Here is a 16,169-nt window from a genome sequence, read left to right as displayed (position 1 = left end):
TTCCTCATCGATATCGGAAGAACAGACCGCGGGCTACGGTTGTTAAGTGGCGAATTAATAAACGCCGTCCGAAGGAGGCAGCGGCAGGCAGGCCTGTTGGACGCGACGGGGATTCGTGCGGTAGCAGCGCGCGATAAGCCTCCATTACTGAAATACCGTCCGTTTAAATCCGCGGAACTCGCGCTCCCTGCGATTCCTCTACCTCTGCCTTCTTCCCTCCTCCCCCTCCATTCTTCCTCCCTCGAGAAGTAGTGGAACGTGGCATCCGATTAATCAATGGCTCTCGGAAAAGTCGGGAAAATTATTAACCCCTCTATTCGTATCTCGTGGCGGGAGATGGCACGGTTAGAGACGGAGAGAAACACCGGGGAGCAGCGAACCGAGTAGCTTTCTTTTCTCTGCCTTTTCCATGATTTATTCTTGGACGCCGCCGCCGCCGCTGCCCTCCTGGAATTCGCCGCGCCGGTGTGCTTTTCGCGCGAAAATACTCGGCCCTTTTTTTCATTCCCTTTCGACGCGTGGACGCGGAGCCGAGAGAGACGAGCGCGCAGAGAATAGTCTCTTTATCTCGCGAACCCGGATCGAGCATCTGGCATCAACCGGGTTCCCGCTTCCGTGGAATTCTCGCGTGGTCTCGGTCTCGATAACGCGCGGCGGATACCTAAGCGCTGTATCGAGTCCGATATATACCTAAGATTCTATCGGTAAATAGGATTTTTACGAGGGGGCAGAGTACCCCGAGTAGCACGCGAATGGCGACGCGTAAGCGATTCGACAGGTATGATTGGTCGCATCGGCGCGGCGGCGGCCAGCTGCCGTCCGTCGTTCTCCCTTTCCGACTTTCCGAACCAACCCGTTTCAAACCGGCAAAAATACTTCTATCGCGCGATACGAGCGCACGTTTCATCCGGACCGGCATCACCACCGCCAAAAAATCCTCCACCGTCTTTTTGCCGTCGTTCCTCGATCGATATCCCGATATCGGCCTCTATTTGCCTCTAGATCGATATAATAGCAACGAGTAGTAGTTTTTCGAAAAGAAAGAGAGAAATTGCGTTTTTCCGCGATCGTTGGATCGGATAAGAATTTGCAGGATTGAAAAATACGGTGGAATTGGATGGAACGGTGGTTCGAAATTGGCGATTTCTCTCCGATTCGTTAAGAATTCGAAATCCCCGTCTCCCATCGATGCCGCCGCTTCGTTGTCTCGCGATGACGGCTCATCTTCCAAAAGTGATTTACGACGACACAACTACTTACCGGTTAACTTATGATGTTTACCGATTCAATTAGAGGTACAACCGTGGCTCTCTTAAGACGAGATACATTTGTTTCGACATTAATTTACCGAAACGCCCCGCTGTCATAACAAAACTATAATAAACCGCCGTCGGTCGGTTGGCGAGCGGCCAGGGAGGGGCTCGGCCGCTTTTTCGAGTTCATAAAATTCGTCCGAAATTCGTTTCGAGCCGCATTATTGTTCCCTCGTCGCTTTTTCTCACATTTTCTCCCTCTTCTGGCAATAAACTAATAAATCTCGGCCCTATGATGCAGTCGCTTCGTTCGCGCGATCGAGAACGCGTTTCATTAAATTTTTTTGGCGAAAGAGATTTTTCGCCTTCTCTTCCTATGTAACGAACGATTTGAATTTCGATTTGATTTCGGGAAAAAGTAGATGCAAATCTTTGGTAGAAATTTCGATGAGAAATCGACGGTGGACGATCGAGCGAGGAGAGCGGTCGGTTGACTACTCTAGGATGCGTTTCTACTCGATTCGGTAGCAGATAGATCGGTCGTTCGTATTTAGAGCGAAGCGCCGTCGTTATTTTTCCAGTGCGTTGCACGAGGAGGTCGAAGAGGCGACGGAGGGAATGCGGAGAAAAACGAAGGAAAACGGGCGAAAGCACGCGGCTCGATTTTCGACTCGGCGCTAAACCACAATGGCTGGGAATTCTTAGCGAGCGCGACTAGCAGCGGCCGAGGACCGTTCACCGTCTCTATATTTAAGGGGCGAGAAAGTCAGTGGCCCGGTTGCTTCACTGATTCACCGTCCGGATACGGGTTAAATTCGATTGTCACCTGTCTAATTTAAGACGCGACGCTGCTTCCCTGTGATTCGTTTCCGATCTTTCGAAATCGTTTTTTCAGCGGTGAAAATTGAGTGGATGACGGTGTTATGGAAAGAAAGGCAGAGCGCGTGTCTAACGGTCGGCGCGCGTAATTCTCGAGTCGGAGAAACGGATCTCCTTATTTTTCTTGCGCGGCTCCGTACTCGGTGCAGAAAGTATAAGTTATAGCGACGAGAGTGAACTCTCGCTGTAATATATATATACAGCGGGCAGCGAGCATTAAGAGAGTCATTTGTAAGCGGTTGTAACCGCGCGTCGAGTGCTTTACGATACCCAGCCGGTATTTTATGCCGACAATCGGCAACAGATCCGCGAGCTCATAAACGAGACGACTAGGTTTTACAGAGTCGCGGCTTTTTCTCCACTTTTCCGAAAGTCGCGTCGCGCCGCGCGGCGCCGATCCGCCTTCGATCGAAAACGGAACACGCGCGAGAACTCGTTCCCCTAACGCGCCTTCGCTTTTCGCGTCACATCGCCGAGCAACGATCGGTGAAAGTTTCCCCTTTATTTCATTTCCACTCGATCTCGCGAGAGAAATTTTTGCGAAAAGGATGAGAACGCTGGGAAGCGGAAACGCACCCGTTCTGGCCGCGGCGTGCTTCCTCGTTAACCGAGGCGAAAGTAAATCGCGAAACGGCCATCCGTCGACGATTTATAAGGAATTTCGGGATTCGAGATTAGAAGAGATGCCGTTGCAGCCGATGAATCACTCCGGGTTCGTGGTCCGCGATTCGTGGTATTCGAAAGAGGCGTTAAGTGATTAAACGACTAGTTGTCATCGGTGACATTAACATATTGCGTTCCCCACGGCCGGAGTTAATGACTTGTATCCAAACTACCGGCTGTCACGTAGAAAAGAATTATATATGATCGTTCTCGCTGCGAACGGGGTAAGAGATACGCACCTTCTTCCCCTCTTGATCGACACCCTTCCTCTCTTACGATTTTTCGTAAGAATAAAGAAAAAAACGGAAGGAAGAAAGGGGACAAAGGACACGAGGGGGAGAGGAAAGAAAGAAAGAAATGAATTTGGCGAGAGAGAACGGAAGAGGGTACGCCCGTCCTTCGAACGCCGCGTAAAGATCCACGGATAACGGGATATAAATGCGAGTCTCGGAGAGGTCCGAGGGCAAATATAGACCAGCGTGTTAGCGAGAGATAGCAGTAGTGGTGATGGTGATGGTGGTGGTAGGCTGAAATGGCACCGGTATGGAAATGCGATCGGCTTTTAAAACGTCGAACCGCGCTCGACTATGTTAATTCCGTACGTGTTAACTCGAGATGTAGCTTCCGTTTATCTTCCAATCTATTCGATTGCTTAACGAACGCTTTAGACCACCTACGCGTACAATCCAATTCCCTATTTTTCCCTTCCGAAATCTATCGTTTTTCACGGATAATCGAGGATCGATATTTCGAATTCGGAAACGAGAAACGTGAAAGCGTCGCGTTTCAAAGATTCTCGAGTTGCAGCGCGAAGGCGGTGTTGATTAAGCGGGGACGCAAAGCGAACCGATCGATCGAAGGGAAACTTGGTAGAGTCGAGATTCGAGATCGCGGAAGGCGAGAAGCTCGTATGAACTTAATTTGATGGAAGCCGCGGCGTCTGCATAAAACGAGCTAATATAGAGCGAGCGAGCCTCCCTCTCGAGCCAGACATTTTGCACGGTTCTCTAGTTTCCGGGGTTAATAGAGACACCTTTGTGCGTGCCGCCGCGGCTTAGGCACACACGTTCGCAACTCACGAGCCACCTGCGCCCTGGAATCGCAATTAAGGGATCGCTTCAATTGAGATCATCACCTGTCGAGTGGTTGTCGCGGCCAATTCGATGGAAAACGTTTCGCCAAAAGAAACTACCGATGTCGAGAACGCGTTCGGATCATCGAATCGAATTATTCTTCCGTTAATTCTTAAATCGATCGAACGATGGATAATTTCTCGTTTCGTCTTTTGATTCGAACTCGGAATCGAATGTATCTAGCAACGATAGTTGACAATTAAAAGTCATTCGTTTTAAAAATTCGTCCGTCTTTCACCCAGTTGTCGTATCTTACTCTCTCTCTCTCTCTCTCTGTCTCTCTGTTATATTCTATCGATCTTCCAGACATTTGTTCGCTTTGTCATCGTTTTTTTTCAAAATATATCGTGGGCAAAAATGTCGCGAACAATTTTGAACGCGTTAATTGAAATTTTGTTTGGACGAGCGAGGAGAATGAGCGTAATCGTAGACGGGGGAAATCTGTGCGAAAGAATGTGCAGAAAGTCGTCTCGCGATGCAGTTGGTTGATCAAAGGGGTGTGGTGAAAAAGCGAGGTTTCGGAGCGACGGTGTCAGCATCTGTTTTTCATTGAGAAGGGCCGGCAGCTAGCCGCGGATTCTTGGCGTTTTCGGCTTTCGTTGCTTTCGAATCCCGTCGGTCCGAACCAAGATTCCGAGAGAGCTGTTCGGGAATGTCCTCTCATTAATAAGGGCGCGAGAGCGCGAAACGCGTCGCGTTATCGGACGATGAAACAGATGCGTTTACCTCTCGCCTGCCCGGCCTCGCCCAACTTGGCCACAACTCGAAACTTTCGTGGAATTCACGAACCCGACATACTTTCGTCAATTTCCCGCGTCTCGCGATCATCCCCTATCTCGTACGATCACTCGCGGACGAACGCGTCTTTCCACGCGTGATCACCATCCGATCTATCGATCCATCGATTCTCCAGACAGATATATACGTGTACGTATAAACTTTTTAACGCTTGCGTTATCGCCGAATAAAATCTCGTTGCAGGGATGGATCGTTCACCGAATCGCGCACCGAACAAAGATACCAATAATTTGAAAATCAAATACTTATTTCATAATACGTAGGATGAAGAAGACCGGTAACGAAGTAAAGGATAGACCTCGAGGATAAAGTTTATGAAAGAAGGTCGTCGCGTAAATTGTAGGGGTAGCTAATTTTTAAACAAAGCCTTAATTTTCGCAACTTCATAATATCGTTGCGTACCGGTTATTACTCGTCGGGATAATAAATGATTATTACGTCGAGAAGGATGGCGCGGCCAAGGGTGGGGAGACGAAACAGGGATGAGAAGGAATCCTTTGATGTTTTCTCGCTCGACCTGCTTCGAGCGAAGCGACAAATTCTTCGATATTCGCTCGATGAAAAGCTTCTTCTTACGAGGATCTCTTTATGGTTTTCTTTCTAATACAATGTGAATGTTCCCCGTGCGTGAATTCGATTAATATCTATTTTTTTTCTTTTTTTTTTTCTTCCCCCTCGCCCCAATTAATTCCTCGTCTTTTGAAATATTTAAAACTTTTTCAACTTCTCGCGAAGGAAAATAACGGAAGAGAATTGTTTTTATTCGCTAATTTATACGAATACGAATAAAGATATCACACGTGCGTGATCGAAAGTACATACAAGTGGTGTATAATCGTTGTCAGTCGATAAGAATTTACTTTAATTAAGCGCGTTAAGTTAGAATTAAGTGGAAAGCGTGCAACACGCGAAACCAACGCGTGTCTCGTTTCGCGTTATGATTAAGAGTGATAAGGCCTCTTTATCAAAATTAATTATTACTAGCATTTACGTAATCGTATTAGCGGATCTTCCGAAACGCGATAATTCGATCTTTCAGACGAAGGATGTCGATATCCTTCGTCTAATATAGAAAAAATAAATAGAAAAAAATCTGGTATTTCCGATCATAATATAATCATAATACGTGGTTACCTCTTTACGAGAAGGAGTTAAACGCTAAGGATTGGAATAGCGGGATTTTCACACTCGGCAACGATAAAAGGGAAAGGAAAGAAAGGATAAACGATAGTCGATAGAATGGATTTGTCGAATGTTTGGAAAGAAGCGAAGAAAGAGGGGAACGATGGTAAGAAAGGGAGATGGGATCGGAAGGGGATTTCGGAACGGTGTTGAATCCGCATCGGTGATCACGATCGCCGCGCCGCTACTTATTTCTTGGCAGATACGTCGGGGTTAGCGTTCCTTCGAGGTTGATGAGCGCGCAAACAGGATAACGAAGGCCGTAAACCTTTCCACCGGCTCTGCATGCGATTTTCTGATTCGCTTCCACGATCGAGCCAACGATCGGCCGACGTCTTATTTGCGCTTTCGGATCCTTTCTTTGCCTCTTCTTTTCTTATTTATCTTCTTTTCGCTCGATGCTCGACACGGGGCATTTGTCCTCGAGCGTACAATGGTTCACCGCGATTTTCGCGATAGCCGACAGCTTTACGGTCATCTCCGGTCCGCCACAAAATGTATGGTAATTCGTGAACGGCTGTTTGATTTCTTCTTCTTCTTCTTCTTCTTCTTCTTTTTCCTGTGTTTCGGATAACTTGAAGTATGTTTGCTCTCGATATCTTCGATCGTTACGCGATACGGATAAATTGGAAAGGAATATTGCGATAACGTAATTTTTTTATTAATTTTAACGACGCGTAAAAAAAGAGGAGGTAAAAGAATTGAAACGTTTTGATGGGTGGTTGTTCAACAATTCGAATTTCTCCGATATTTCATGCTAGTAATAACATTTTTTCTAATACCTTGTATATTTATTATCTAATCTTATCTTGTTTGGATAATATTAAATGTTTATATGTAAATATTTTTATCAAATTGCGTAAAATTGTGTATTTTATTCGTCGCCTTTGATCTACGAATTCTTTTTCGTCTCTCATTATCGAGATTATATACATCGGTTTTTTTTTGCAAATTTTAATCATGGATGGTTCGATTTCTTAAATATTTGAATTCCGATTCATTTATCAAATTGTCGTTTGTTCTCTTGCAATTACATCGAGACATACTATTTGCGTATTTATCGTTTGCGAAATCGTGTGAAAAATGAAGAAACTTTTCCGTTAAAAGGTTATGATTTATTAATTAATCGAAGCATTTACCTTTTATATTTTTTACGATGTAAATTTATACGCGTATCTTTACATCCCCCCCTATTAATAGATATTATATCTTCTCTTATAATTTAAAAATATTAATAAACAAATTACGATAAAGATTTTAGTTAAAGCGCAATAAACAGGTAAGTATGCATTGAATTATCGCTGTAACGCATTGCCAACTTTATCATAGTCGGCAATTTTATCAGCGTGTTTTGAACTAAAATTTCGAAGAGAATTATGAAAATCCGAGAATTTCGTGATATTTGAACGTAATTCGAACATAATATGCGTTTGATCTTATTGGAATTCGAATTCGATATTTTGACTCGACTCGGTTTTTTCCAAAAAGTGATTCCAAGAGACGAAGCGCGATTCCGGTGTTGGTCGAGTTTGTTGCGGAGCGGCTTTCCATCTGCCGTCGTTTCCGACAACAACGAAAAACAACTCTTCCGTAGGAAATAATTTCATCAAAAATTGGCGTGGAGCGTGGAAGAAAGCCGTATGCTCGGCCATGCTTCTCCGCTTCGCGCAAGCGCGTTTACGCCGACGTAATTGCCAGCCATAATTACAGTCCCCTTTGTTTCTTCAATTACCGCGAGTCAAGAAGCGGGTAGCTCGAGGGAAATACGAGGGAAACGCGAGGGATCTGTATAAGAATTTTTATGAAACGGTTTTTGTCTCTTTGCGTCGTCACGCGTCTATCTACGCAATCCTCCCTTAAAAGGGACAGAATTTTACTTATTACTCGGGATATCGTGATAAAATATATATATATATATACACATATATATATATATATATATATATATATACATGCAGTAACCAGTTGTTTTTTGTCGTTTCGTCGCGTGGCAATTGTCATCAATCGCGAGAAATAAGGTATCTTTTACGATGTATCAACGTCAACGCGGGATTTATCGGTGCTCTTTTCGAATTATTATTATTATCGCTATCGTGAAATCTCGGCTGAACGTAACGGAGTTGATTGCGTAGGTGCGATGACGAATCACAACTTGCTAATCGTTGTACAAATCTGCATGCTTTTGAACGACCGTCTATTTACTCGCGAACTTTCGGAAACCATTCCTTCGTCGTCGTTTCATTTACGATCGTAACTGGCGCGGGACCAACTTTGCAAAAGTGACAAATGAACGTTGGAAACGCATGAATTAAATAACACGATATATAAAAATCCCTCTCATCGTTGTTCTCATATACTATCATTTATCCACTTACCGTTTACCGTGAACTTGGAGCGAAAAGGCACGATCGATATTTTCAATGCGTTTAACATCTTTTTTTATTCTCGTATTAACAATAATTGAAAAATTGTACATATATGATGCATATTTAACGTTTTGTTAATCGAATAAATACGATTTTGAAAAAAAAAAATTTTTCGCTGCGGACAGGATTCGAACCTGTGCGGGTTAACACCCAATGGATTTCAAGTCCATCTCCTTAACCGCTCGGACACCGCAGCTCGTCGCTTCTGGGTTCTTATATTTCGTATTAAAGTGGATCGAGAACGTCTGTATCGTTCGATCGAATCATTTTTTTCATCGAATAAAAGATGAATTGTCTTAATAAACAAAATTGAAATGAAATATTAATAGAAGAAAATAAATAAATAAATAAATAAAAAAAATAAAAAAAATTTAGCATAAAAGAAACTTTGTACATTTATATTTTTTAAACTTTTAAATGAATTTATAAAATATTGGAATTAATTTTTTTTTTATTTGAATTCGATGAAATCGATATAACGATATTTTTCGCATTTTTTTAAAATTTATGCTAAAAAACGATCGATGCATCGTCGATAATTTAAAGGAAATAAAAAAAAAAAAAATCAGCAAGATCAAAAGATCGTTAACGCGTTGATGATCAAGCATCGTTAATAGAGTCCGGCAAGTTTCTTTCACGACGCTATCGGTACTTGGATAAGAATTTCAATTAGCCAAGGAAACGATCGAACTAAGACAATTACAAGGGTCGCATTTCCGGGTTTTAACGAATGAACTGCGGATTAATTAAATTCACCTCTCTCTTTCTCCTCTCTCCTCTCTCCTCTCTCCTATCTCCTCTCTCCTGTCTTCTCCTTTCCTCCAAGATTCCAAGGAAAGCGGCACGTCGCGACCGTATTAACGATAATTGAGTCATCTCATGGTTGTTTAATCGCGATCGTTAAACCGAATGATATCGTACGTACGTAGCTTTGGTCTTTCGAACGAAAAACGAGAAAAGGAATTTTTCTTTTCATTCTTCTTTGGACATGTTGTTGTCGCTTAAATAAATCATTTTCATGGATGATAAACACAGGATACGCGAATATAACGATAAATGATTAATCGATTTGTTATTACAAATTATCTTGTTTTTATCGCGTCATACCTGCTGCCGCGACATACTCTCGCTTTGTAATTTTGTTGATCGTTTATCGCGGTTTTCCTACCGTTTTCGAACGAGAAAATCGAGATTTTTCGTTCATTGCGTATTCACTAATAATAATAAAATTAAATTCATTAATATTAACGGTGCAACAAGCGATAAATTTCTTTATACTAGCAATAACGCGATTCTTCAGAATCAGAAGAAGATCACCACGTGATCATTCGTCGCGTGATTTTTCTCTCATTTATGAATGAGAGTAGAGTAAGAAAGGAGAAAAAGTAAAAGTAAAAATTGCGCTTCGTTTCTGTATCCAGGAACTCGATACATATTCCTTGTATCCCCCGGGGGAATAGAAGACGAAATATCAAAGGTTTTCGCGGATCATTTTTCATTCCCGTAATCGGTCGTCTCATCTCGCGCAGCTCGTGACACTGCACTAGCTGACAGTGACGAATCGACAGTTGTCGAGTCAACTCTTGAGACACTGGTCGAGAGACGCGTTTCATGACTAATGAAAATATAGCCCTTTCGAATCGACTCTTTTATTCTCGGTATCGCGAAAAGTTGCGATTTTATTTTATTTAATTCGGTCATCAAACGGCAAACAATGGTTTTATTTTATCGTTTCGCGTCGTATAGAGGATAGACAAGAACACGGATCTTTTATAATTCGTGATTTTTTAATACGTAATACGTAATAATTTCTCCATTTTTACAATGCCGTTGATGAATTGCGTCTTTTTTCTAGCGTATAAACGATAATTTATATAGACGGATGAAAATGAAAAAATTAATTCTCAAGTTTTTTTCTCAACGATCCAAGGAAACGTTTAATCGCAGCCGCGAGATCAACTTTCTTTGCGGATACGTTACCCGACAACGATCGGAAGCGGTGAACAAGATTCATAATTATGGGAGGAAATTAATGCAATTACAACTGGTCGGTCGTATACGTCAGACGATTACACGCGCTTAAATGGCGACACGGGAAGTTTCGTTCGAACAAAAACGATGGCCCTTCACCTGTCCCATAAACTAGCCGAGTTGCTTTCGCGTACCATACTGGTTTTGCACCTTGAGCGTTGAAAAATACGCGGCGCGGCCGAGAAATCGGGAAACTCGGATTTATATACGCGTATTTTATATGCGCGAAGCAACGTCAAATATTGTCGAAGCGAATTAATTTTCAAATAAATGGAAGGAAGCTGCGAATCAATGATTAATATAGTCATTGCTATATATATATAGCTGCGAAATAATGCGTACATGGATAGATGGAAGAATAGGAAAGAACAGAAATTTTGAACCGTCTTTTCCTTCTTGCGTCATATACAGTCTTGCTACGGCTATGCAATTACGCCGTTCGTGGAAAATCCACGCAAACTTCAATCTCGATAATTCTCCTCGTCATAGCGAAGAGGCATTCTCCGGAAATTTGCCGTGCCTCCCGATCCACGTAATCTATTCATTTATACCATACTTCCGAACAGAGATAGGAAAAAATCGGCGAGTACGTGCTGCGCGTATAGAAAAATGAAATAAAAAATTGAGAGAGAGGGAGGGGGAGAGAGAGAGAAAGAGAGAGAGAAAAGTGCGGTAAGAGTGAAAGTTCAATCCGTTTGGAATCCTTGTTCGTTCACCCGTATCGAATATAGATGTTCCGCGATAGAAGAGGAAGTCGGCGACCTCATCTCGACGGAATGAATTTTCGAGCGATGATCGCGCCGCAAGGTGGAATGCACCTGCTACGCGAGAACGATCTTGGTTCAAAGGTTAAGTGGAAAATGTCGTGGATAGGAAGGCGAGGGATGACGAAGAGGAGGGGGGAGGGGCGGGAGGTAGAAGGGAACGGCTCGGGCCCGAGGCTACCGCGGCAGAAGCTAAGCGCATATTAAGCAGGCTCGTAAAATTATAAGCATTCCTAAGAATCTGGTAATACGTCGACGCGTACAGTGCGCGACGAACGTCCTCCCTTCGAGACGTTGTATCGGTTGGCCTCGAAACGTGCGCGCCTGTGTGGGTGTAATTTATATCAACGATGCCAGACCGACGTCTGTGGCGGCTCTTTGAAGATCCGTAATACGCCGGTGTCGCGGAAAACGTGGTGAGAATACTCTCATTATTCGACGTCGGCACAGTAGAGATGGGGGTCCCTTGTCGGGTTTATCGCGAATGCAACTATCCGCGCCATTAGAATTGAATCGAATAAGCTTTTCCTCGAGGGCCAGTTTCCATCGAACAGACGCCTCTCACTTTTTTCCTTTCCTTTCCGCGGGGGGAAGCGTGACCGTCTTTCCACCCGTCGCGATCCACTTTTCGAGAACGCTCGACTCGAGTTTCGTGGACTGGAGTTTGATCGATTTTGATAAAACTTCGATTCTAATTGAAAACGGATAAAGCGTACGATTCGATCACGACGTGTCGAATCGTATCGAAGGACGTATTCTTCGTTTCGAAAAAATGTTTGAACGCGTCCATTGGAAATTAATTGCTGGTCGTGATGGATCGCACGGATGGTAGCGCGATCGAGATGGTGGAATAGTTGGCAGAATCACGGAAGCCACGCGACTGTTGTTCGAGTAAACTGGTTTATTGTTATTTACGATCGCCGACCGGACGCCATTAATCGCCTCAGGTGACTATTGTACCAGTTGGCTCACGTCGCGTTTCGTCCGAGGACGACGGCAAACCACTCGGCTCCCTCTACGATAGATCCGCCATTTTCCCACCGAATTTGTTCAATGAAATTTATACCTTCATTGTAATCGTCCACTTTGCGTCGCCTTAAGAAATTACTTCCGTTCCTTTCGCCAATTTAATGCTTTCGAACACGCGAACATCCGCGTGTTTTTCTCCTGTAATACTGTATTCGCGTTTCCTCGCTATTCTTTAATTTTATTACCTGTATCTGTAAAAAAAAAATTATACGCGTGTTTCTTACTTATTTTTAAATAGGTATAGATTCGAAAAGCAAATTGTATCGGATATGATCGCGAAATGATCAAATAGGTTTAAATGATTTAACGCGATCCTTACAAAGTGAAATAATTAACGTCGAAAGAAAAGGTATCGCGTCGAATCGTTGTTCATCGTAGGAATCTTAAAAAATTCGTTCGTTTTAACGAAAATCTATCACTTATCTATACGAATATATTAGATGAGACGAATATATTCGAAAGGAGACCAAGAGACTCAGTCGAGAAGTTTTTCTTTGCTCGAACACGAGAGGAGAGGGAAGGATATGATAATCGGACGAGAAGGAAGGATAAGCGAAATAAATTACGAGTCGTTGGTGTGAGAACGTAATGGGATCGGTGTTGAAGACTTATTTTCAAGCCCTTTGAAGGATAATCCCGAATTCAGTAATAACGGAATAACACGCGTTGTACGATATTATCAGCGCAGCTGCGGATAGGAGCGCAAATTTGCGTGTCAAGATCAAACGGGAGGTTAGAATCAGAAGAACACGTTAATCGCGTTTAACATCAAACACTAGGAAGGAGTAGAGAGAGAGAGAGAGAGTACACCGCTATCCTCGATGGTTCATTCATCACGCTGGATGACCCGTTGGATTACACCGAAACGCACCAGAATCGGATCGCCGAGCAGCTGTCCTTTTCACTCAACTAGTCGGCTTTGAGTAAGATTTACGGCGAAAATTATTGCTCACTAACGTCGGATATGGTTTACCTCCGCGAGACGAGATCAATTTGTAAGATACAACGATCCTTTTATATATTTATTTATTTATTTTTAAATTCGCGAAATCGTTCCATAGCTCGAGTGGAAGAACAGATCTGTTTCTCCGGAACACGCTTTCTCCGGAAAAAACGGAAACGGAAGGGAGAGAAAGAGAGGGGGAAGGGGGAAACAGGCGAGGCGAGGAGTATCGTGGAGGTGTTGGTGAGACGGCGGAAGTCCGTGACACGTAGAAGAAGAAGGACGAGCGAGACGTATTTACACGCGGATGCGATACAGGGACGGAGGGTTGGTGGGGATGGTTGAGAATTATCGGTACGGAATCGGCATATCGGACTCGTTGTGCGCGCGCGGCCGCGCCAACTCGTGTCACAGCTCGGGGCAAGGTGTGCTGCAACGTTACATTCCTTGCCGCTGTTCCGTTTTTAGTCTAGGAACGCCATTCTTTGCGACACGCGCTAAAGGAGGCTACGCTTCGTGCCACTGCGTTCACCGGCGGCCACCTCTGTTTTCTAAGGATCGCATTCCGATCCACGTCGCCTTCTCGCTCCGTCCATCGATACCTTCTCGATATGTTCGAGAAGCGACGGCGCCCTCCTTTCCTTCTCTTTGCCCAATTTTCCCATCCTCCCCTTTTTCTCAACAAAAAATTTACCACCCTATCGTATATTTATTATAATTTGAAAAAGAAAGAACGTAGCTCTTCGTAATCATCGGTGAAACAGTGTCTCTCGATCGAAACTGTCGCGACCGTAGGGAATGTCGGAGCGGAAAAGCGGGCCACGCTCGCCGTTCCACTCGCCGCCTCGGTTTCCAGAAGTCGGTAATCGGTATAATAAGACGCGGTCGCTGCATTCGAGACGAATCCACGCGTCCTCGATCTATACGGTCGGCATGGCGAGTAGTGCGATACCGGTATGAAGGAGAAAGAAAGAGAAGAGAGAGAGAGAGAAAGAGGGGGGAAGAAGGAAAACTGGAGGCCAACGTTCGATTATTAATCGATGGAACGGTCGCGAGCAAAGGAACGCATTCTCGCGAGCAATCTGGTCGTGGCGGGCCACGTAACCAACGAGGCAGGTATTCGCGGAGGAATTATTTTCGAAAGGGGATCGCGCGACGCGATCTTTCTTTCGATGCATCGCGCGCGATTGGTTGGCAATCGACGACCCGCTTCTCCTATCCTGCTATACGCGCTACGGAGATAATCGTTCAACCTTATTTTCATGCCATCGCGTGGATCGCGTGGTCGGCTCTCGGGTGACTGGTTATGATTCTTACTTGGGAACGCGCGTAGAGAATGCAAAGGGTGCAAACTGGCAGGCATTGCTAGGTAATGACGCGGAATGGCGACAGTTGGCCTCTTGATGTTTGCGCGAGGTATGGACGTTTTGTCGGTTCGCTCGTTAATTGCCTTGGTTGACGAGTACCTACCTACCTAGCTACCTACCTATCTACCTATCTATAGAGAGACGAACCGATAGGAATTAATAGAAACTCGCGCCGGTAGGTAGGTCGCGATTACCCGATCTAGGTTTCTAAGTGACCGATATATACGTAACGAGAGTAAATCGACGTTAGTAACGGAGGGGATGCGAGATAGAGATTAAAACGAGAAGATGATATTTTTTTATTTCGCTCATCCCACCCATTATTTATTCCGTTCCGTTGGAACGGCGATAAACAATTTTATTAGAATCGCAGGATGAAATTGTCCGTTATGCCAGCGGAAAAGATAAAAGAAGGGAAGCGAGTGATAGTAATGGCATTAGGTACGTTTTATCCTTGTTTTACGGGAAAACGGAAATGGTTGGTTCGCAAAAATAAAGGAATCGCGCGGAGGTGAGCGATCCCCGTATAGAAAAGCACGCGCGTGGACTCGCGGAGGACATTGGTCGGATTCCTAGAGTAGCTCGGCCACCACTCGATGCGATGAAATGGCAGCGAGGAATTCATATATCGCGCACCAGTCATAAGGAAACGAAAGGTTTCGCGTATCGCGACGTTTAATCGTCGTTTCGTCCACGGATAAGGAAACAATTAGGCGAACGATGGAACGCAACCCCGAGTGTTTCTCGTTTCTCGATTCTGTTGGAAATCGTTTGATCGTTGAATGAAGTTGTTAGAACGATGTCGCTCGATGTTGTAAAAACAATGCTCTTAATTTGATAGAAGAGCGAAATTATCCAAATTTTTAACGTCATTTTTTTTCTTCCTTTTTTTTTTTTCCTCTTTGAACAAGGAATCAGGATCCTTTTTCAAGCGTGAAAACAATTTGATCTGAATTTTGACGAATCGGAACTCGGTCGAATGAGAAAGATTTACGCGTGGAAAGATTTCAGGGAAACGTTGGGAAACGTTGTCCGGAACGAAATAATTATCGTTGCGTTAACGCGAATTCTTGAATTTTTTAATATCGATGTAAATATAAATTTCAAAGGGGATAATAATTTTAAATGATCGGTTATCGAGATTTCATCGCGTTATTTGGCAAACGGTGCTTATAAACGATATATTCCAAAAGTTATTTCCAGTAGAAAGTTGATTCTACTCTACCCACCTTCCGTAATTCCGATATACGAGATAATAATCCTTAAGCGCATCTTAAGAATATTTAATGAACCGAGTCCAATATTCATGCAAATTCCTTTTGCCGCTCCTCGGCCAATCTCGCGTACGAAAATATATCCTTCCGTGCTACGAAAGAAAGAAAAATCGTAATTGATCGCGAGGGAATCGGCGTAAACGAATGGGGGGGGGGGGGGAAGACTCTTTCGAGATTCGAGAAAATGGAAAGTTGGCGCTCGTAACCGAATTTCGATTTTTCGTAGAAGGTAGATCCGTTTAATTAAAAATGCGGCGGAATCGCACGGAACGGAATCGATCGTGATCCCTCGCCGGCAAAAACGGAGCAGTCCCCTCCGATAAAGCGCATCGAGTTATGCATCTCGGTTATGGGCGGCGGACGGCGTTGCACCGCGGATGTAAAGAGCGAGTTTTTATTGGACAACTATCGTTCGGTGCGAAGTTGG

General features: G+C 44.0%; 1 protein-coding gene and 1 non-coding gene across 5 annotated transcripts in view; one reads left to right on the top strand and one right to left on the bottom strand.

The window, feature by feature from the left end:
• The window catches only part of LOC726247 (protein vestigial), a 60,725-nt gene that overhangs the window by 19,111 nt on the left and 25,445 nt on the right, over nucleotides 1-16,169 (top strand). The gene's annotated exons all lie outside the window — the stretch shown is intronic.
• Nucleotides 8,448-8,530, bottom strand: TRNAS-UGA. The gene has a single exon. It is a non-coding gene; the product is annotated as a tRNA-Ser (tRNA).

This window comes from Apis mellifera, linkage group LG12 (genome assembly GCF_003254395.2).
Source record: "Apis mellifera strain DH4 linkage group LG12, Amel_HAv3.1, whole genome shotgun sequence".
NCBI lineage: Eukaryota > Metazoa > Arthropoda > Insecta > Hymenoptera > Apidae > Apis > Apis mellifera.
Note: the sequence above shows the minus strand (reverse complement) of the source record. Positions and strands in the feature narration are given on the sequence as shown.